This window comes from Lepidothrix coronata, unplaced genomic scaffold, assembly GCF_001604755.1.
Source record: "Lepidothrix coronata isolate B3197 unplaced genomic scaffold, Lepidothrix_coronata-1.0 Scaffold101, whole genome shotgun sequence".
Lineage (NCBI taxonomy): Eukaryota > Metazoa > Chordata > Aves > Passeriformes > Pipridae > Lepidothrix > Lepidothrix coronata.
The window spans coordinates 2,365,154-2,385,970 of record NW_016690281.1 but is presented as its reverse complement, the minus strand read 5'-3'; the positions used below and the strand labels follow the sequence as shown (position 1 = coordinate 2,385,970).

The window sequence follows — 20,817 nt, the reverse complement described above, 5'->3', positions numbered from 1 at the left end:
TGTCAGCAATGTGCAGACAGCTCAGAAAATATCGAGGAGGGTCTGTGCTTGTTGAGAAACATCTCACTGCTTTGGCTCTAAGGACAATAATGATTGTGTTTGCCCAGACTATTTAATTAGCAGATTTTCCCAAATTGGGCACTTAAGGACTTAAGTCCCCATTTACCCCATGCGAAAGCATGTGGCTTCCCAGGAAGGCTGAGAAACTCCAGCTCCCACTGGAGTTGGTGTGAGTGGAGGGTGCCCAACCTCCCAAGACAGGAGGCAGGTTCTTACTTGGCTGTTCAATACAGACTGAAGCGCTGAACACTAAGCACACCTTCATTAGATGATGCTCGTCTCTATTTTTGAATTGATTGCTCCGAAGACCTGTAGGTTAGGAGTGGGAAGGAAAATCAGTAATGGAGCAAAATGACTGTGATTTAGAGATCGGATTGCACAAAGCCAGAGCCATGCATCAGGATAATGAGATTCAGTCTTGTTTGCTTACAAGCACTGGAGACAGAGGCAGAAAACGCGATCCACCAAACCAGCTCTCAGGAAATGAGAAACAATAGGGCGAGGAAATCAAATTTCAAACTGCAGGGATATATTTATCAAGTTTTCCTTAGGATTTTTTTTTTTTTTGCAGAGCTTTTCGGGCGTCCTCGGTGCAGCGTTTTCCCAGTGTTTTTTCGGGCAGCCGCCATATGGCTGGAGGATTAGATCACTGTAAAGCACCGTCGTTTGTGACCTATTTGTTAATGCGGGGCTGGGGTCAGCGAGGAGGGACGGACACACTTGTCATTGTTTGGTGCTTTTCAAGTGCTGTCCCTGTTGTCACTCGCACCGTGGCCAGACATTTGGAACAAACTCTTTAGCTAATTAGTGGTGTGCTCAGCCCCACGTGGCCGTAGTCGCTGTGTGGGCGATATTCCCATTATGGCTGTGGAACAGGCCCTCCCGTGGCTTCCTGGCAGCTGCTCTTCCCTAGGTTGGTTGGGAGGGCAGTGGTGGCTGGGCGGAGCTGGGGGAGGATGTGCCTTCCTCATCTTCACTGGGAGAGCCTCCTGCACAGCAGGCATCCCACTGCAGCACTGCTCCTTATCCTCCTGTTCCTTATCCTGCTTTTCCTTGCCATGCTACAGCCCCTCTACACCCACTCGCTGGGTTCAATGCCACCGTCTTATCCCTGGTGACCAGTGACAGGACCTGAGGCAATGGCATGAAACTACGTCAGGGCAGGTTTAGGCTGGATATTAGGAGAAGGTTCTTCCCTCAGAGGGTGGGCAGGCACTGAACAGGCTCCCCGTGGCAGTGGTCACAGCACCAACTAGAGCTCAAGGAGGGTTTGGACAACACACTCAGGAACATGATGGGATTTGTAGAATCACAGAATGGTTTGGGTTGGAAGGGATCTTAAAGACCATCTTGTTCCAACTCCCCTGCTGGGGGCAAGGGCACCTTCCACTAGATCAGGTTGCTCCAAGCCCCATCCAACCAGGCCTTGAATGGTTCCAGGGACAGGGCAGCCACAGCTTCTCTGGGCAACTTGGTCTGGTGAAAGGTGTCTGTGATTCTTGAGGTTGTCCTGTGCAGGGCCAGGAGCTGGACTCGACAATCCTTGTGGGTCACTTCCAGCTCAGGCTATTCTATGATTCTGGGATCTGCTGTCTCCCCGTGGATTGCTCTGCTGCCCGGGTGGTTGTGAGGGCGGTGCCGCAGCAGTCAGCTCCTGGTGCCCAACTCCCACTGCAAATCATGGCCTTGAACTCTGCTTCTGCCAACGCAGCTGAAACTTCGTGGGCTGGGAAGGATTTGAGAGTGGCTTGGGTCGATGTCCAAGGTGTGGTACAGCCCATTCCAAAGAGGGATAGGGCAGGGCTGGGGTGGGAAGTTTTCAGCACCAGGTCCTGGGTTTAAAATCACAGGACAAATGCAGTGACCTCCTGTTGCTAATGCAAAACAAGGGCCATGGATGCACTGCCACGAGTCCTTTCTCCCCTCAAGGGACCATCCCTTTGCAGCCTGGGCAAATCTCTGGTGGTGCAGCTGTGTCACTCTGATACCTGCCCACTATAGCAGGAACACTGCAATTTAAGGCATTAACATGTAAATAATAGTAATAAAAAAGTGTAATTTTACTTGACTGGCTTGTTTTGCGCACACTAAGTGGCTCGATCTGGTTGATAGAAAACAGATTTTTTTTGTCAGAGATGTTCCAGCTGCAGGAGCTTTTTGCTGGGTTTGCTGATTTGCACACTTAGACTGTAGAAAGACACCTGGGATGGAGCTGGGAATGATGAGGAAGCCGCCTCCTGCTCCAGAGAGCTGTCTGCCCAGACCTGGAAGGAAGACAGGCAGGAGAGAAGGCAGCAGGAACAATCCTGTTCTTCCCATTTTATTTTAACCAAGAGCTTTCTTCTCCTTCTTTAGAGCTGTCAGCACCTGATCATTAGGATTAATGAATGTGCACAGAAACATTGGGCTTCCATCGTTGCCGTTTCCTTCTAAAGAAGAAAAAGGGGAAGGATTCTTTCAGCTCCCGCTGATAGCATCAGATGTGTGCTGATCCCTCATATTTTTCACCCAGAATTTAATTCTGCCTACCTCTCCTAGCTCAAGGTTAAGAGCTAAGCCAGCATTGCAGCTTGCTGCAGAAGGGTTGGAGCTTCCCAGCTCCCAGATGGTGTTCAAGGCATCGGAACTTGCAGCATTTCTTAACAAGTTGCTTTTACTGCAGCTCACTCCGTGTTTCACTGCAGTCCCTGCTCTTCTGTATTTAAACCTCAAATCTATGGCAGATTTGATACTGACTCCATGGGAAAAAGGGCTGGGCTGGTGGGTGCTTCATCCCTGGAAGTGTTCAAGGCCAGGCTGGATGGGGCTTGGAGCAACCTGGTCTAGTGGAAGGTGTCCCTGCCCATGGCAGGGGGTTGGAATGAGATGGACTTTAAGGTCCCTTCCAATCTAAACCATTCTGGGATTCAACAAAGTTTGCAGTGCTCGGCTGGACCCTGCTTTCACTTTTAAGCAATACCTCATAAACTGGAGTTTGCTCCACCTTTCCATTGTTTTGTCATGCTTCAGTAAGGCAAGACTCCTCAGGAATTTGGGTTTTAAATAACCAGCAGCACTGCCCGGAGCCAGCTGTGATCCGAACAGAGCCAGCTTCTCCCCTGACCCACGCCAGCCCCGACCGTGTCCCAAGCAGCGATGTCCCGTTTCCTTGAATTGTCTCACAGTTTTACGAAGGGAACAAATATATTCAGGGAGCATTACAATGGGTCCACCAACCTCCTCTAGCTTGCGATGCCGGACACAGGTTTAGTCATTATCCCCAGAGGGGAAGGACGTGTGCTCCGACCCACCCAGGCCGTCCGGCTCCTCCTGCTGCGTTTGTGCCTCTGTGTCCCCACCAAGCTCCCCTTCATCGCCCAGTGTGGCGACCCAAGAGCTCCATCCCTGATCCATAGATATGCCCATAAAGTGTCCCTTGATCCATAAACGTGGTTATTTTGTACTGCTGTCTTCGGCAGGAGGGGGAAAGTGCAGTAACCGCGCTGTGTGAGGAAATGGGAGCTGTGCCAGGGTAGGCTCAGGTTGGACAGTAGGAGGAATTTCTTCACAGGAAGGGTGATGAAACATCGGAATGGGCTGCCCAGGGAGGTGGTGGAGTCACCTGGAAGTGGTTAAGGAAAGACGAGGTGTGGCACTCAGTGCTCTGGTCTAGTTGGTAAGGTGGTGATCGGTCACAGGTTGGACGTGGTGGTCTTGGAGGTCCTTTCTAACCTAATTGATTCTGTGATTCTGCTTCGGGAGCTGCCAGCCCACCTTGGACCCTGATTTTTGGGGGATCCTTGGCTTTGAAATGTTTCCCCTGGGAGCTGTGAGCACAGAGGGGTCTCCCCAAGCCTTCTCCTTCCATCGGAGGCAGCCACGGGCGCTCTCTAAAGTGTTCCCTGACCCATAACTGTGGTTATTTTGTACAGATAGACGTCATTTTGTATTACTTGACCCTATTTTTTGAGGGATTCCTAGCCCTGAAATCCAGGGAGCCCTGAGGGGGCTCCCCAAGACTTCTCCTTCCATCAGAGGCAGTCACGGAACCTCTCTAAAGCATTCCCTGATCCGTAACTGTGGTTATTTTGTACTGACAGACGCTATTTTGTATTATTTGACTCTGTTTTTTAGGGGGGATCCCCGGCCCTGAAATCCGGGGAGCCCCGAGGGGGTTCCCAACCCTTCTTCCCTCGGAGGCGGCCAGGGACCCTCTCCCGGGGTTCTGCCCCGCGGGCGATCCCGCCTTGCTCCTCCCTGGCGCCGGGTCTGGCTGCGAGGAGCCCCGGCGGAGGTCGGAAAGAGGGAAGGAAGGAAGGAGGGGAGGCAGCGAGGGAACGAGGGAAGGAGGGCACGGGCACCGCCGCGTTCCCCCCCCCGCCCTCAGCGCGGCCGCGCCTCGGGGCCGCGCGCGGCCGCCGGTTCCGCCTCCTCCGCCGCCTCCCCGCGGCCGCCGCCGCCATGTTGGATGGTGCGTGTGGGTGTCAAGCGCAGCCCGCGGCCGCCGGGCACCGGGACACCGGGACACCGCGCCCGCCCCGCGCCCGCAGGTCAGCGCGGCCCCCGCGGGGTGCGGGGCTGGGTGTGGGGGGGACGGGCGGGGCCCCCCCGCCATCCCCTGGGCGCGGTGGGCGCGGGGTGGGCGCGGGAAGGGCCCCCGGGGGTCCCCGCGGGGCGGGCGGCGGGGCCGCGGTGGCCCTTTGTTGTCGCCGGTGGGCAGGCGGGTGGCGGCGGGGACGGGCTGGGCCCCCGCGGCCCGAAGTTTGGGCCTGGCTCCCGATGGGCCTCCCGGGGCTGCGGGGGAGGATGGCGGGGCCTGCGGGCTCGGGGGGCTCCCGGCGGCGGCCCCGGGGCGGGGAGGGGGCTCCGGTCCGCCCTGCCCGACCCCCCGCCCCGGCGCTGTTCGCCTCGATCGCGGCGGGGCGGGGGTCATTTTATTCTGTTTCCAGTAATATCGCCATTTGGAAGGTGTGTATTAGTGCTTTTAATAATTTTAAAAGGTCTGCTTTATACAGGGGTGTTGGACTAGATGGTCTCCGGAGGTGCCTTCCAACCCTAACAAGGGGTCTGTGATATATCTCTGTCTATCTATCTGTCTATCTACACATATATATATATATTTATTTTTTTTTAATTACCTGCAGTACCTGTGATGCTACAGATTGGGGTTGGGTAGTCAGCCAGCTGTATTACATTGAGCATTATTGCTGGGAAATGTATTGAACAGTAATTATCGCAGCCTGCCCGCTATGGAAGCTCCCTGTTTGAAAGCCATAAGGCTTTAATATAAATATTGAAACATTAAAATACGAGAATTTCGAGCCATGGGGCTTTAACATTGGTAGCGTTTGGTCTCAGTTTTATGGGTGTGTAATGCTTCCCCCTCCCCCTTCTCAAGCGTGGCATCGTCGCTGAGCTGAAAAGCCAAGTGAGATTTAAAATTTACAGCAATTGGACATATTTCTTGTTCTTGCCTACTAAGAAAATACTCTGAATTATCTACGTGCACGTCCATTTTCAACAGGAGGTCTGAAGAGTAGTTCAGCTTGGGAAGGCGTTGCAGATGTTACGGGCTGTGGAGTCTGACTTTAGGAGTTCAGAATGTAAATCAGGCCATGAGATTAAGTTTTATTATTCTCTCCACTGAAATACATGTTTTATGGTAATACAGAACTCTTGCATAATTCCAGTGTGTTGCTGTGTTTTGTGAGACACAAGGTCATAGGAAATTGTATTGTTGGGGATGTAGAATGTGGGATGTTGGAATGATTTTTGATTAGAAATATAAATATATTGTAGTGATATTATTAGCAAAATGTAGCCTATTTAGGAATTGCTTCTAAATATGTTTGTCTTGGCTGATTCTCAGATATGTTATTTTTGAGCAAACTCAAATACAGTGTTTTATTGGGAAGAATCAAAACTTTTGATAAATTTTCCTTTATAAACTCGAAGTAATGGTAAACTAGCTTGACCGAATTTCAGAGATAATGTTGCCTATATTAAATATTTAACTAAGTTATCAAAATTTATCAAGTACAAATGACCCATGAGTGTGCATTCCTGGAGGCAGATGCTGATAAGGCTGAATTGATTGTGGGTTACATTTGAGGAAGTTTGACTTGGGGGTGCTGATTGTAACTTCCTCCTTGCCATGGAGTAACTCTGCGACATCACGAGGGTTCTCCTGCAGGGCAGCTTGACTTTTACATGCACTGAGGGATGAAAATTAATATCAGCCTTTAGGAAATGAAATATAATGCTAACAGGATCATAGAATCATGGAATGGTTTGCGTTGAAAGGGGCATTAAAGCCCATCCAGTGCCACCCCCTGCCATGGGCAGGGACACCTTCCACTGGACCAGGTTGCTCCAAGCCCCGTCCAACCCGACCTTGGACACTTCCAGGGATGGGGCAGCCACAGCTTCTCTGGGCAACCTGTGCCAGGGCCTCCCTACCCTCACAATTCCTTCCCAATATCCCATCTATCCCTGCCCTCTGGCAGTGGGAGCCATTCCCCTTGTCCTGTCACACCATGCTCTTGCAAATAGCCTCTCTCCATCTTTCTCCATCTTTTCATGGACTTCTCTCCTTAGAAAAAAAATAATTGCCCCCTTCCCTAGGTAGGAGACAAGTATGTTGGGTAATATTTAGGCTGTGAATTCCCTGGTGGTCCTGTGAGGACCAGAGGAGAGATCCCTGGCTGTCAGGTGGCCTGGCCGGTGATGTTCAGGTTGGTTTTCACCTCCATTATTCCTACAGTCACTTTTAATGAAGAGTTGACAAACATCTGATGTCCAGTGTAATGCAGGGAGCAGAAATGGATTCAGCTTGGCCTGACCACCTCATTATTTACATAACTGGTTAATCATGCTAATTTTGTTCCAGCTGTCAGCCATTTGATTGCTTTCAAACTTGGAGCTTTTAAGAAGCCTCAAATCTTGGATCACTGCTGGGAAATGCCAAAGGCCTAATTTGTTACTTCATAAAATGCTGATAGTCTCTCTTGATACAGAAATTAGTGTTTTGCTTCTGTGGTTGGGGTTTGTTGTGTTGTTTTGGTTTTTTTTTTCTTTTTAGAGAGAGAAATCATTAAATGATAATCAGTTTTAGGAGAAATACATTACAGAGCAGTTATGATATTCCTGATCGTGCTTTTCTTAGGTCTCATACGTAGGATGGGGAAATGACTGTCGGTTTTGTTTGGTCTACAAGAATATAAGTCTCTCTAATATCTTTATTTAATGACTGGTACTCAGGAAGCAACTTTCCAGTCTTCCAGTGCCATATTTGCAGAGCTCTAAATTGTCCCTTGGGAATGGCACTAATAGAAAATGAAATGTGCCTGGTTTGTAGGAACGCCTGTAATGTTCTTTTTCCACTTTGCCTCGCTCTGATCTGTGCAGGGAAAATATCGAGACGTACCAGTACCCTGCTGGCTTAAGTGCTTCAAAGAACAGCGGGTTTTTGTGTTTTTCAGTAGCCTGGCTGCTCATTAGGAAGGCAGGAGACTCCATGGAGGAGAACAACATGGATGCTGCCCTCTGGAATAAAACCTGCCGGGGCTCACTGTGGGGCCGTTGGCGTGCCCCGGGCTGGTTCCAGGCTGGTGTGCGCTGGATAACGGACCATGAAAAGTCCGAGTTGGTTTAGGTGGCTGTTACAGGGTTGTTTTCCTGTTCTGTGAGGGAAAAGGATTCAGGATTGGTTGAATGTCAGAGCAGGTGACTTCGGAGACCATGAGCTCCAGGGTGGATCTGGACCTCGGTGGCTGAGCCTCTCGGTGAGTGCAGCAACAGGTAGAGAGCTCCAGAAGAACTGGTATTCCTTATTTATCATTCTGCCAATAACAGTTTTGTCTTTGGTTTCCAAATTTGGCGTTTGCCTGATTTTATGACAATGCTCCAAACCATTGATAAAAGCAAAACAGTTGCCTCAGACACTTGTAAGGTGTGTTTGGTAGGTAACTAGGGGTTGTAGGCAGCTTCTAAGGAGAGAGTAGCTTAAAGGACCAAGCTTGAGTTCCTTCAAACTGTAGTACACATGTTCAGTTACCCACAAGAAGATAAATGCTTGTAAATATCTGACAGTAGAGTTTGTATGAATGATTATACTAATAACAAAATATAAAAGTATTTTGTGTCTGTTGGTTGCAGTGTCCCTGGACACTGGGGGTGTTTGCAGAATTTGGTTTGTAATTCGCTGTTGAGCATTTTTACGCAGAGATACAACTTTGACTCATTATGCTAGTGAGATGCTTTTCTTCTGTGTATGTAATTTTTAGCTCATTTTTTGGTATTGTTACAAAAACTGAACTTGAACTGATCTCAGAACCAGTCCCCTGGATTGCATTAATTGTTAATAGTGTGTCTCTGTGTTTTGTGTCACTCAGAGCTGTTAACAGAAATGCCTCTAACGAGTGCCTGGAGCTCGTGTCCAAGGTCAGGCCTGGGCTGTTCACGCTGCCTGTGCCTTGGCTTGCAAAATCCAGCTCTTTCCAGGTGGGGAAACCGGAGCTCAGGCATGAACAGGTCCCCACTGGCAGTGGGAGTGCAGCTGGTTCTACCTCTGGGACTGGGTAAAACCAGTCCCAGCCCAGGCCTGGATGCAGCTCCGCCTTGGAGGCTCCACTTATCTGTGTTTATGGTGGAGGTGGCTGGGTAGAGCTTTAAGGAATCTCAAACACAGTATGTTTTGTTGTCCTCAGACATACAAGTTGTTTGCAAGTAATAATTCTCCTTCCACAATCAGGAGTCGAGTTCCCGGAGCTGTCTCAAGTAATTAGTTGAAATTTGTGCATGAGACCTCTGCAGTTCCCTTCCACATTTCTGCAGCTCCTGCCTCTCCTCCCAGTGCTGTTTTATTCATGTTGTCTGCAGTTGCTGAGTCTTGTCGTGTCGCTGTATAATAAGTACTAAAGGTACAGGTCATGAGGAGCAGGAGAGTTTTGGAGGGTGACCCAGGCAGGAGAAGACTTTCCTCTCTCTCCTCCTCCTTTCTTGACTCATCACTACTTGTCCTTTGCAGGTGTGTGCATCTGTTCAGTGTTTATTTGAATAGCAGTCCTGGTTCCTCCTCCTGGCTGTGTTTCCTATGACATGGATTTGATCACCTTTAGACCCAAAGTCTTGGTGGATGTTCTTTTCAGCAGGAACTCCTGTTCTTATCCCTTACAGTAAAATATTAATCTGTGAATCATTTGCTCTTTTATGCTCATAGTGCAGCACTCAGCGAACAATACTTCAACAAATTAAGTCATAAAATTTTTTTTTGCAAGTTCAAAGCTGCTTATTAGTTTAAAACTAGGCCAGACACCTTACCTAGAGGTGTTTTCTGTCCACCCTACAGGAATCTGAAGACTCACTTGCCTTGTTTGCTTTTCAGTGTTGCAGGAGTAATGGCTAATTTTGGGGGCTGCTGTTTTAGGGTATCTCCTTAAAGATCTCTGGTGGAGTCTGGGGGTCAAGGCTGAAATTCAACAGCCAGACATTGATTTAATCTTCCTCCTGTGTAACCTCATAGAGACTTTTCCTGCCCTTCTGGAGATGTCACTTACATAATGTGATGTCTTCTAAAATCAGCCTGGGAGTTTTCATTATTGAAAAGCAGAAACCCAGGCAGAGTGAGCTCCCTGCTTCTAGTTGGGTTTGAGTTTTGCTACCAAGAAATGTTACAATACACGTTGTACCCCTGCTAGAAAAAGCTGTCGGCAGGGGCAGCGAGGCACTAATGATGTCTGGGATGTTCTTTTGCAATTTTTTCTTTATTCTCTGAAATCATATTAATTTCTAGACTTAACATCAATTTAGTAGTTTCTGAACCTTTGCAAGGGCAATGGTCTTTTCAGAGCTTTGCCAGAACAAAGACATTTTAAGAATCTTAATAGAGAATCGTATAATCTTATTACAACTGCTCCTGTTTAAATCACTTCCTTGTACTTAAATAGCAATCTGTCACCAGCTCTTTCTTGCTTGTAGCTTTTGTCAGTCGCAGTTTATCCCCCTCCCTGGTTTTTGTTGAGCTTTTTTTCCCCCCTGATTGTGCAACCCTCAGGTTGGCAGAGCTCCTCCTTTCTCAAGCAGTTCTTCTGGCTCCGTGGGGACTGATCCCAGGAGCGAATTGCTCACCGGTGTGAGGGTTCTGCAGTCCACAAACAAGACCTTTGTGGGACAAAGCTCCCTGAAATAACTGGTAGAGACAGTTCTGATGTTCCTCAAGGAGAGGCAAACCTAAGTGTTTGTAAAGGTGTAACTTCCTCTCCTGAGGCACGGACGTGAGTGAGCCCCTCAAACAGGTTTCCCTGTAGGAATTCTGTTCCCAGGAGGTTCCTGGTGTGTGTTTCTGGCTGGGTGAGCATCTTAGTTTTGTCGTTCTCCTGATTTTTATTTATTTATTGTTCCTTTTAGTAATGAGGATTTCTTCAGCCAAATCTGTTGACCCAATTGCTGCTGAAGCTGCTTTTCTACTGACTTTCAGCTCTGTTTGGACAGGGATGAGCCTTGTGACAACAGCAGTAAGGCAGAGATGTTTGTTCTAACCTATGAAATCAGCCAGAATTCAAGATCATTAATTAATCCTCATCCTGCAGTTCCATTTAGAACTGTTTTAACATGCCTGTTCCTTGATGCAGAATGTGCTCTGCCACATGGTGCATGGAAAGGAAAGCACTTCAATTATTATTTGAAAAACAGGACTTTAAAGCTTTTAATTATTCACTTAGCTAATTAATCAGTGAAACACCCTACCATTTGGTGACATTGCTGGAATGTGACTGGTGATGTCTGTTCAGAGATTCCTGAATTGTGCATCATCAGCAATATTCAGATCCAGGGAAGATCTGGTGCATCTTTAAAATGCCTCTGCCCATGTACTTTAATTATTTGATAAAAACCTCTTTCTCTCATGGCCATTTGAAAGCATAAACTTGCCTCTGTTCTGTTATTTAATAAAATATTTGCCTTCTGAGCCCATCCTGCCTTGTTGCAGGGGTTTGATTGCTTCTTGTAATGTTCTGCTGCTTGCAGTGATGTTTTTTTTTTTATTTTTAAGGGCTTGGGATGCTTATTGCCAGTGAGAAGTGTTACTATATTTTTGCTGCTGTTGTTGAGCAGAGTTCATTAAGTTAAACTTCGTCTACCAATTTAGAAGAGTTTCTCAGAAAGTAAAGATAATGCCTCTGTTGGAATGTTCTTAGATAAACAGCAAAGGTGACACCGAGTGCTTTCCTTAATGTGAGCAAATGCAGAGCAGAAATCAATATTTAATATTGTAATTTTTGAGAATCTCTACAACTTACATATATTTTAAAGGCAGAAATTTCTACTTGCTGCTCAGAAGAACAGGAAAACTTGCACTGAGCCGTGGTTATGCAGCCCATGTTTTTTATACTTTTTCAGCCAAACAGCTGCTTTCTGAAGATTTTATTGGTAGTTGGATGATTCCTCTGAAAGATATTTGTGTTTATATGTTTACTGGTTCTCTTGGGAAGATTTAATAAGGAAGTAAAATACAGGGATGTTTACAATTGGTTTTACTTGGCTTTCAGAATTCTTAACTTCTAGAGAAGCTGAAGTATAAAAGCTTGAGTCCAGCAAAATCACTTTTAAACTGGTTTATTGCAGAGAAGCACTGAGGTAGATCATCAAAGGATTTTTAGTCTCCAAACTGCTTAAGTGTTGTATTTAAAATTTACAAATCGCTGCCCCCTTTGTGGAACACTGAGACAGACTGAAATGTCTGGCTCTTCTTTACATTTGACTACCTAGAGAATAATCTCCTTTTGCCCAGCCTGCTGCTTTAAACACACTCAGCTGGCATTTTGGTGTCTTGTCTGCCAGCCAACAGCGTCTGTGTATATTTAATTTCATAATAATACAGACTTATGATGCCTCTAAGAGTATTTACATGGGCTTTAAAAGTCAGAACATGACCAGCTGAAGGTGTCCAATATTGGGGGGTGCTCTGCAGGGAGCTCTGCTTTCCTTGCAGGCTGCTGAAATGTTGAGGAGGTGAAGAACAGCAGGAGAGTTTTGTAGGTTCTCTTCATTATTCCTTTTTTAATTTGCTCTGTGAGGGGTTGGTTTCTGTTCCACAGGTGGTGTTCTGGATCAAGCAAAGTGTGTGGACTTTGAAGGTGTGAGGGATTTGTTGATCTGGGACTGGCAGTTGATGCCAAACACAGCACCTGGTTGTTCAGTACTGTTGCCTTTCCAGGTGTAAATGCAGGAAACACGCTGGAACATCCTGAATGCAGGAATACTTTTGTTCTTTATGTGCCACACAAAGTTGTGTCTGGATGCTTTGGCTTACAGCCAGATTTTTAATATTTTTCTTTTTTTTTTTTTTTTTTTTATTGTGTGTGTCAGCTTGGATAGTGTATATAATACTATAGTGCCTTTCCTGTCCCTGGAAATGCTGGTTTTTAGTTTTATTTTTAAGAAGGGATTTCTTATTATTCCGAAGAAAAATAAACTTTAAGAGAGGAGGAAAATTTGTGCTTGTTTGTTGTTATTTTCTTTTCTTGTTTTAGTTTATGCTTTATAGAAAGGCCTGAAATGTGCTGTCAAAGCTTTGTCTCTCATCTCACCAATTCAAAACTTAGAAAGTGAGCCGGGGAAGGTGGGGAGGGTCTTGGAGTTGAAGTAAGAGAAGGGAGGAGTTAAAAGAAACATCCAGTGCCCATCCAACCTGTGGGACAGATGTGCCTTTAGAGGCCATGAGGCTTGTGCTGCCATCAAGCCCAGCTAGTCTGTTGTCAAAACAAGTATTTTAATAAAATATGGTGATTTTGGCATTTTCTCCTTTCATGGGAAACCAGAGTAAAGAGAATTAAGCCCCGCCTGCCCTTCCGTGCTAAACAGATGCAAATCAACCCCCCTCCCTCCAGTTGCATCCTCTCTCCTCGCGGGTTTCTACATTGTTTTGATGAAAGCGGGTTCTGGTGCCAACTCCCAGCCCAGAGGGCAGGTGAGAGGAAGAAAAAAAAAAACCTCCCCGATTCCAGCTCGGTGATTAACGCATCTTTTGGAGCTTGTAATGTCACGGTTCCGCTGAAAACAAAAGTTCCAGCGGCTTCTCCGCAGAGCGTGGGGTTGTCAGAAAGGCGAAGATCAAAGTGGCAAGAAAAGAGGAGTTTATTTAAAATATAGGAGGAAGACTTAAAACGTTCGTGCTAACCTATGAGAGCTATTAAAAATTAAAAAAAAAAAAGGCCTTTGAAGCCAAGCATTAAAGATTTAATAGTATTAATTGAATTAAGCTGTGGGAGTTGAGGATATGTAGACACATGTGTATGTGTTCTGAGACATCATCTGTGTTAAGGCAGCAAAGGTATTGAGGGTTGAATTAACTGTACTTGGTTTAGAAGGGCCACCTTAACAAAAAACCTCTTTATTCTGGGAGTTAATTAGGGTAGAATCCATTAGAACTGAGAGTGTAAACACCAGGACAAGGTACTTCCAGCCTTGGGAAACTGCAGCCAACCAGCCTTGGTGTACCTGGGCAAGGCAAAGCCAGCAGAGGAGTTTCCAATCTACATTTAGGGATAATTTTGTTTATATTATTAAGGCTGATTTATTTTCTTTAAAGATTAAATTCCTTTTCCTTTCTGTGTTGTGAGAGCAGTAATTTAATACCGTTGGACTCCATGGTAAGGTTTCTCCCCATCCCTTTTCGGGTTTGGGCTTTTTTACTGGTGGCTAAACTTTCATGTCACTTCATAATTATTTTCTCTCAGGAGTGGCTGATTTTGGTAGAACTTAACCACTGTTTAGGAAGAAGTTTGTCCCTTCCATAGCTCTGTAAATAGACAACAAAGAAAAATCAGATTCAAGTGTGTGACACTGTAACAATTGCAGTAGCCTGGTGTTGAGGGGGTTTTGTTGTTGTTTTTTTTTTTTTTTCTTTGCAGATTAAAAACTCATTTTAAGGCTTAATATATTTGCCCTGGACATTCACAAGCAGGGAAAAACCATTTGTAGAAAAAAAGAGTAATCAAAGCTTCTTGCAAGCATGGCTTGGCAAAGGAAGGTGATGTCCAGGGGGGAGCAGCACCAGGCAGGATTTGATTGCTGTGGAAATACCGGTGTGGAGAGACACCACCAAGCCCCTCAGGAGGGATAACAAAATTGAGGGTCATCTTAATACATCCATTTTTCCTTCTTCAGGGAGGTGGTTGCTGCCGGTGTGAGGAGGGTTGGGTGAGCCCTCCTGGCTGCAGATGCAGCTCCTAAATGATTCAGCACGGTGTGTTGTAGAGTACTGATGAATTCATTGCTGTTCCCTGATGGATGTTAATGGGCTGGGATTGCTTCGGTGCATTTGGACTAGATGGAAAAAAAAAAAAAGGTTAGAAAATGGAGTGAGTGAGTTTTTAAGCCACTTTTGTGTTCTGTTTCTAAATCTGAAGAGAGAATGGTTTTCAGTGACTTGCACGAAAACTGTGGTTAAAGGAACAATCACCAGAGCAGAGATACCAGGCAGCTCTGGGAGGTACAGGGAGGAGTAGCACTACCCAGGGCATTTACTTGCATTTTGTTTGATGTGTCCCAAGCCATCTCAGCTGTTTTGGAAACGCCAGAGGTAGGTATTGTCTTCTCCATGCGGACTCCTGACAAGATATCTGGAGTCCCAAGGCCATGGGCAGAGCTGCTGGTTGCAGAGCAGCAAAGCTAAGAGGGTATAACATGTTCTCTGCCAGAGCTGACTGGGAGAAAATGACCTTTAATGATGGAACAGGCACAGATGCTTTTGAGTAACAAGTCTTTGTCATCCTCTGGGAAACGAGCAAGTTGACTCCCACTCAAATAATTTTCCGTCTAAAAATCCAAAATAGATAAAAGAGTAGGTAGGATATTACTGCTGGAGGACAGATTCAGAAAACTTGAGGAATTGTTATGCTGACAGCTGAAAATTCCTGTATATCTGCATAGGAGAATGTGGGTTTCACTGGCATCTTCGAGCCAGATTTTTTTTTTCTCTAATTTCGCCCAAATCAACAAAATAATAATAAAACGATAGCAAATCATTGCATTTGTGAATATGGATAGTTCTTATTAGTGACTGAATGAAGGAATTGTAAAGTTTAAAGTAGCATCATGAGGAAAAATCCTTCATGTCAAATGTGCTCATTTCTTTTTTTAAACCTTTCAGTGATTCACTTTTATCAAAGCTGAACCTTAGAGTACAGCTCAAAACCAGGAACTGGGGCAGCACAGAAGTTGACCAAAGTGACTTATTCTTGTATTATTCAGTGTTCTTGAGTTCTGTTTCATGGTGAGGAGAATCCAGTCTAAATCCAGGCTGCTGGTGGCAGGGTTGTGCCCTCTCCTCTGGAATTGCCTTTCCTGCCGAGGTGGTGATCCTGCATTGGACAGCTCTGATAGGAAGAGGGAGAAGAAGTGAGTTTGTTTGGAAAAGATTTTGGAAGCTGTGTGGTGTGTACAGTGTAAAAAGGTAGAAAATAAGGAGGAGTAAGAGGGAAAGCTGAACATTTAGTGTTGCAGGACAGAGCTAAAATCAGTGTGGAAAAGGGGCAGGGCCAAGATTTGATGGTGTTTGTTAATTTTGAAAGAGCAGAGGACCAAATTTCCTCCTCCTCTGTGGCTGTCCAAAATGGAATTAATGTGCTCCTAAGGCAGCAAAGGGTGATTTGCCAGAAGCCCTGTTTGCAGTCCTTGCCCAGGTCCCTGCTGAAAGCAAGTCCCAAAGCTGAACCATCCTCTGGAACTTACCCAGTCGGAGGTTCCCGGTGCGGAGTCAGAACGGGAGAGGGCTGTGGAACTGCTGAAGTGACTGGTACTGCCCTTAGTTGTGGTGCACTTGCAGGTAATTACAGTGACCTTGGGATTAATTGGTTGGGTGACCTGAGCTGTGAGAAAGCCCAGCTCTCCCCCGGAGTGCGGGATCAGCTCGCTGGAGCGATTCCATCCGGAGATCTCCAGGCAGCAGAGCAGCAGGAGCAGGACTCTGCCTTCCACAGCAGCCCTTGGCCAGCTGAGAGCTGGGTGTAATGTGAAGCCACATCCTCAGTTCCTCTCTGAGCCCCACTGCTGAGCAGCAAATCCTGGTGTAAAACCCTGGGGTTTGGCCGTAACATTCCTCCAGTGGTGGTGGTGGTGGGGGGGATGGAGCATTTTGGGAGATATGTTTCCTGCTTTGCAATTTTACAGCAACTTAATTAGGCATAGAGTTACAGACTGGTTTGGGTTGGAAAGGTTTTCAAAGCTCATCTCATCCCACCCCCTGCCATGGGCAGGGACACCTTCCACTAGCCCAGGTTGCTCCAAGCCCCGTCCAACCTGGCCTGGGACACTTGCAGGGATGGGGCAGCCACAGCTTCTCTGGGCAACCTGTGCCAGGGCCTCACCACCCTCCCAGGGAAGGATCCCTTCCCAGTGTCTAATCTCATGAGCTGCAGGTAGCTCAGTTTTTGGAGAGTTAAAGGACTCTGATGTTGCCACCAGTAATGCCAGTTGAATTAAGACAGTGTGTTGACTTTTCAAGATGATTGTGCAAATCTGGTGGCTGTGAGGGAAGGTACTTGAAATTTTATGCCATGAATGGGCTTTGATGAGTGTGAGTAGGGTATTAAATCAATCTCCATTTTCCTTACAGGCTTGTAGTTTGTGCTGGCAGGCAGCACACTGAAAAAAGTAGTGTTTTGGATGTAAGGACAGGGGTGATTGAAAAAAGGAGTGTTTTGGTTGTATGCACAGGTGTGTCTCTGCATCTTGCACTGTTCCTTGAACAGTCCTTCTCCTTAGAAATTCATGTCATAAAGTAAAAATATTGATTAATCCCTCAGCTTCTACCAGTAGTAGCGTAGAGAGTTTTTTCCCCCCTAACCTCTGTCATGATGAGCATTTGCCTTTGGCCTACTGAATTTATTAATGTGGTTTCATGTCTGTGGCGTGTAGGTGGGTTGGAGAAACTGCACTTGGTGACGTCTGCCTCACGTTAGTAAAGTGCCAGATTAATTTAGTTAACGAAATCATTGGGTAATTAGTCGTTAGCAGCAGGTACCTTCCCAAAATATGGAGTGTGACACACGAGCACAGATCTAGATGAATATGAATTAAAAAAATTTCAGTTCTGTAAGAAAACACCGGGGCTTAAGGAATGGAGCTGACATTTTGTGGTCTTGCAGGTTTTTTGGTCGTGTTGTTTGCAGTCCCTCCTGTGCTCAGGCTGAGCTCTGAGGGCCTGAGCAGGTGCCTGTCACCCCATAAGCAGCCTAAGGGGCAAGGCTGGACTTCTCTAATTAGTAATAGATCCTCAGACACATCCTCTGGCAAGAGTATTGAATATCCTCCTCCCTTCCAAAATGGAAATATGGAAGAAGGGAAGTGTCTCCTGCTGTCCTTAACTCTGTTGAAAATACTATTCAAGTCTAACCTGGTAAACTGAATTTATTTCAGTTTGTTACCTTTCAGTCAAGGCACACATTCATTTTTCTGCTCAATTTGTGAGAATAACTGACGAAATGCTTTCACTCAAGCAGGTAATCCCTGGGGAACAAATTCCTTTGGAGAGTTTGGGGAGGTATTTTCACTGCCCTGTTGGATTAATTTGCATTTAGAATTTCTGGTTCAGTGCACAATGGCTTGACCTCACACTGCTCTGTAATTCTGCAATATTCTGGTGTTCACTGCACACCCAGCTCTTTGCTGTGTGAAAAAGAAGCTGAGATGTGCCCAAAATACAGGTGGCACCGTCGGTGACACTTGACCCGGCCGGAGAAGGAGGGCGTTATTTTTAAAGAGCTGTTGTCAGAGCTCGTAATCCTAAAATTAGCTCCCGGGGCAGGTCGGATTTGGATCGTTAGCGGTGATCTCAGGGCTCTGACAGAGCCTGGCCCCTCTCACAGCCCCGCAGAGCACATTTGCAGCCGCTTCCCACGCTGTCAATAATTCCAGCTGGAAAGTCAAATGGAGCTGTGGATGTCAAAGCACCACCAGCGCCTCTGGCTTGGCAGGTCCCAAAATGACGTGGGCAGGTAGTGCTGCTGTGTCCTGATGCTGTGACATTTCTGCTCCTCACCCCTCTTTCCGTGCCCTCTGAGGAATAAACTCCCCATTGAGCTCAACTACTGGTGATTTAAGGAGACGTGGAGTGGGAAAAGGTGTCATGGAAAAAACTTCCACAGATCGGTGTCCCTAAATCTCTTTTAGGGCTGAATGTCCATTCAAGCTGGAATTACTCTCTCCCTGTCTCCGAGTCTGAGCCATGACTGTAAAACCACTGCAGAATCTAACCTTGGGAGTCATGAATATGCATCCATCTGGAGGAGAATTATCTTTCAGCATTAACTCTTTAAATAAAGAAATAATTTGGCCACCTGCTGTCTGTGAAAGCTGACCTTGTTCTCTCATTTGTAAAAGGGAGTGGAAAGCTTCCAAAACTTTGAATTTTGAACCATTTCCTCTTCTCAGAAATTACACTGAAGAAGACAAGCATTTAAGCTGTGAAAAATGGAAACGAAATCTTTCCTCTGGAGTTAACCCTGTTCTTCAAACCCTTTGCCAACCTGTATTTGTAGCTCGTTTCCTAAATAAGTTTGAAGGTTGAGGAAGGGCATTGATGGTAATTTCAGTGTCTTCATTTGGCTGTTTAATTCCCATGAATTGCTGTTTTCTCTGCTGTACAATGGCGAAAGAGAGCTAATAAGTGTGTTACTTGTTGGCTTTTATGTGTAGTGCCAAGCTGCTTCTCTCCTCTCAGTGCTCTCCTCCAAGTGACCACAATGTACAGTTGCCCCTTTTCCTGTTTGGATTTGGGAACAAGGTTTGTGTTGCAGTTGGATATTATATCACAGGCAGTGTAATGATACCCGCTGGTCAGCCAGTTGTTCTCTGGGAATTATTTATGAAGAGAGTGGGGAAAAAAATCCGGGAGGGAAAATGTCTCCGGTAGTGTGGGATCTGGTGTAAGAAAAACGCCTTTGCTGTGATTTTTTTTCTGGATTACAGTCCCGATTTTTATATGAAGGTTTGTGCTCAGTTTTTCTTTATCCTGAATTTCTGACCTGCCTGTGGAAAACGAGACTTTCTAAACCACAGTGGGCTTGGATTTGTGCACGTAACGAGCTGTGCCAAGAAAACAGGGATGTGAATTTAGCGTCAGGCAACGGGAATCCTTCTTCTTTGCCATAAATAGGAGCTGGCTCCTGGTTGGGGTTGGGGTTGTGTTTGAGTGTGTGCAGGTGTGGTGTCAGTGTCTGTCTGGGGGAGCTTCTTCCCTGCTCAGCATCTGGCAGCTTCTTCTCTTTGCCTGATTCTTTGCAGACTGGCGAGAATCTGATTCATCCTGGAATCCAGGTCCCTGGGGATCACCTGCCTCTCATTCCAGCCTGATAGCAAGGAGAGCAGATCTCTAGGTATTTATGTGTATTCCCCCCCGAGAGATGAAGCAGGAAGGCAGGGATATCATTGTGTAGATTGATGTCTGTAGAGACAGATCACACATTGACTGAAATAATACCCGTTTTCAAATCCTCACTTTATATGCATGTTACTTACAGTAAATGTCTAATCTAACTATATATGTGGTCTTTAGTACTGTTAATTAAGATTTTATGCAAGTGCCTGGTGAACTTCCTGTGTTTAATGTTAATTTTCACACTTGATATTAAAGGCTTTTTATATATTTCTGATCCGTGCTTAGCTGGATTATGTATATATTTACCTTCAGGCTGATGTGGAGGGCAGATATCAGTGCAGACAAACCCTGGTTGGAGTTTTACATTCCAGAGGTGTGAATGGATTCTGCTGGAAGCCTGTCTATAGGTGGATTTGTGTGGCTGTTTTTCTTTGAACTACATTTATTAAGGATTTTGTGGCTTGGCCCCATTTCTGGGTTAGTCTCAGCAAGTCCAAGATGTTTCCTCTTCTAGATTTCATTTACTGAGTTTAATCTCTTGTGAGATAGAGAGACGTTGAGAAGTTCAGTCAGGAATTCCTTCTGTCTGCATATTGTGTGGAGAAAAGCACCAGGAGAACTCACTGTGTGATGAAACTGTTGGAATGGGGCAAAGGAAACGGGATGTCCCCCTCCAGGTTACCCTTGGAAGCACAGGTGAGCTTCACCTTGTCATCTACAGACCTGGTTCCTTCTCTGTTTAAAGATGACAAGCTACTTAAAAACCAGAGAAAATGGCTTTGTAGGGACCAAGAGACAAAACAAGGAAGGCTCCCTCTTCCCCTCTCCCTTTAACCTTCCACAGAAACCTTGTCAAGCTCAACAGGCCTTTTTCCTGTTGGGAAGGAGCAGCAGCTTTAATCAGCTGGTCTTACTTTCTGCTTTCTTTGCAACTCTCCTGTTAAAAATGCAAACTCACATTTTTGCTGAAGTTGCAAGTGCATTGTGCTTCCTTGTGGTTTGTTGTGAGAACTCAATTCACCGAGGTTTCTGGGGGAAAAAAAAATCATCTAAACTTTCTGTGTCAGTGTTTGATTGTGCATTAGAAACGGTTCCTGTTTGGTGCAGTCGGGATGTTTGGCTTTTTGATCTCTTTAGTGATAAAAGAGGCAGTTGTGGGGCTTCAAGACTTGTGATAGTCGAGCAAAATGCCTCCCATGTGTGGTGAGGAAGCAGGGAGTGTGTAAAGCAGGTACCAAAAGGCTCACAGGGCTCCTGAGTAGGGTCACTGCCACTGCCAAGCAGTTACCTGGAGTGTTGGTGCAACTACCACTAGAGAGGAATAACAAACCCATCAGCTTCCCACTCCACTCATCCTCTGTGCTTTCACCAGAGTAAAATGAAGTTTAGAGTAGAGTTTA

General features: G+C 46.1%; 1 protein-coding gene across 6 annotated transcripts in view; it reads left to right on the top strand.

Moving 5' to 3' along the window:
- Window positions 1-4,479: 4,479 nt before the first annotated feature.
- EPN2 (epsin 2) overlaps window positions 4,480-20,817 on the top strand; it is a 42,649-nt gene continuing 26,311 nt past the window's right edge. For 3 of the 6 annotated variants that reach the window (XM_017823199.1, XM_017823200.1, XM_017823193.1), the window contains exon 1: window positions 4,480-4,589. The gene's annotated coding sequence lies outside the window, so the exon portion shown is untranslated. Of the gene's footprint in view, window positions 4,590-8,519; window positions 8,542-19,334; window positions 19,416-20,817 lie in introns of those variants that run through there. The other 3 variants (XM_017823198.1, XM_017823197.1, XM_017823195.1) reach the window with 3 other exon arrangements.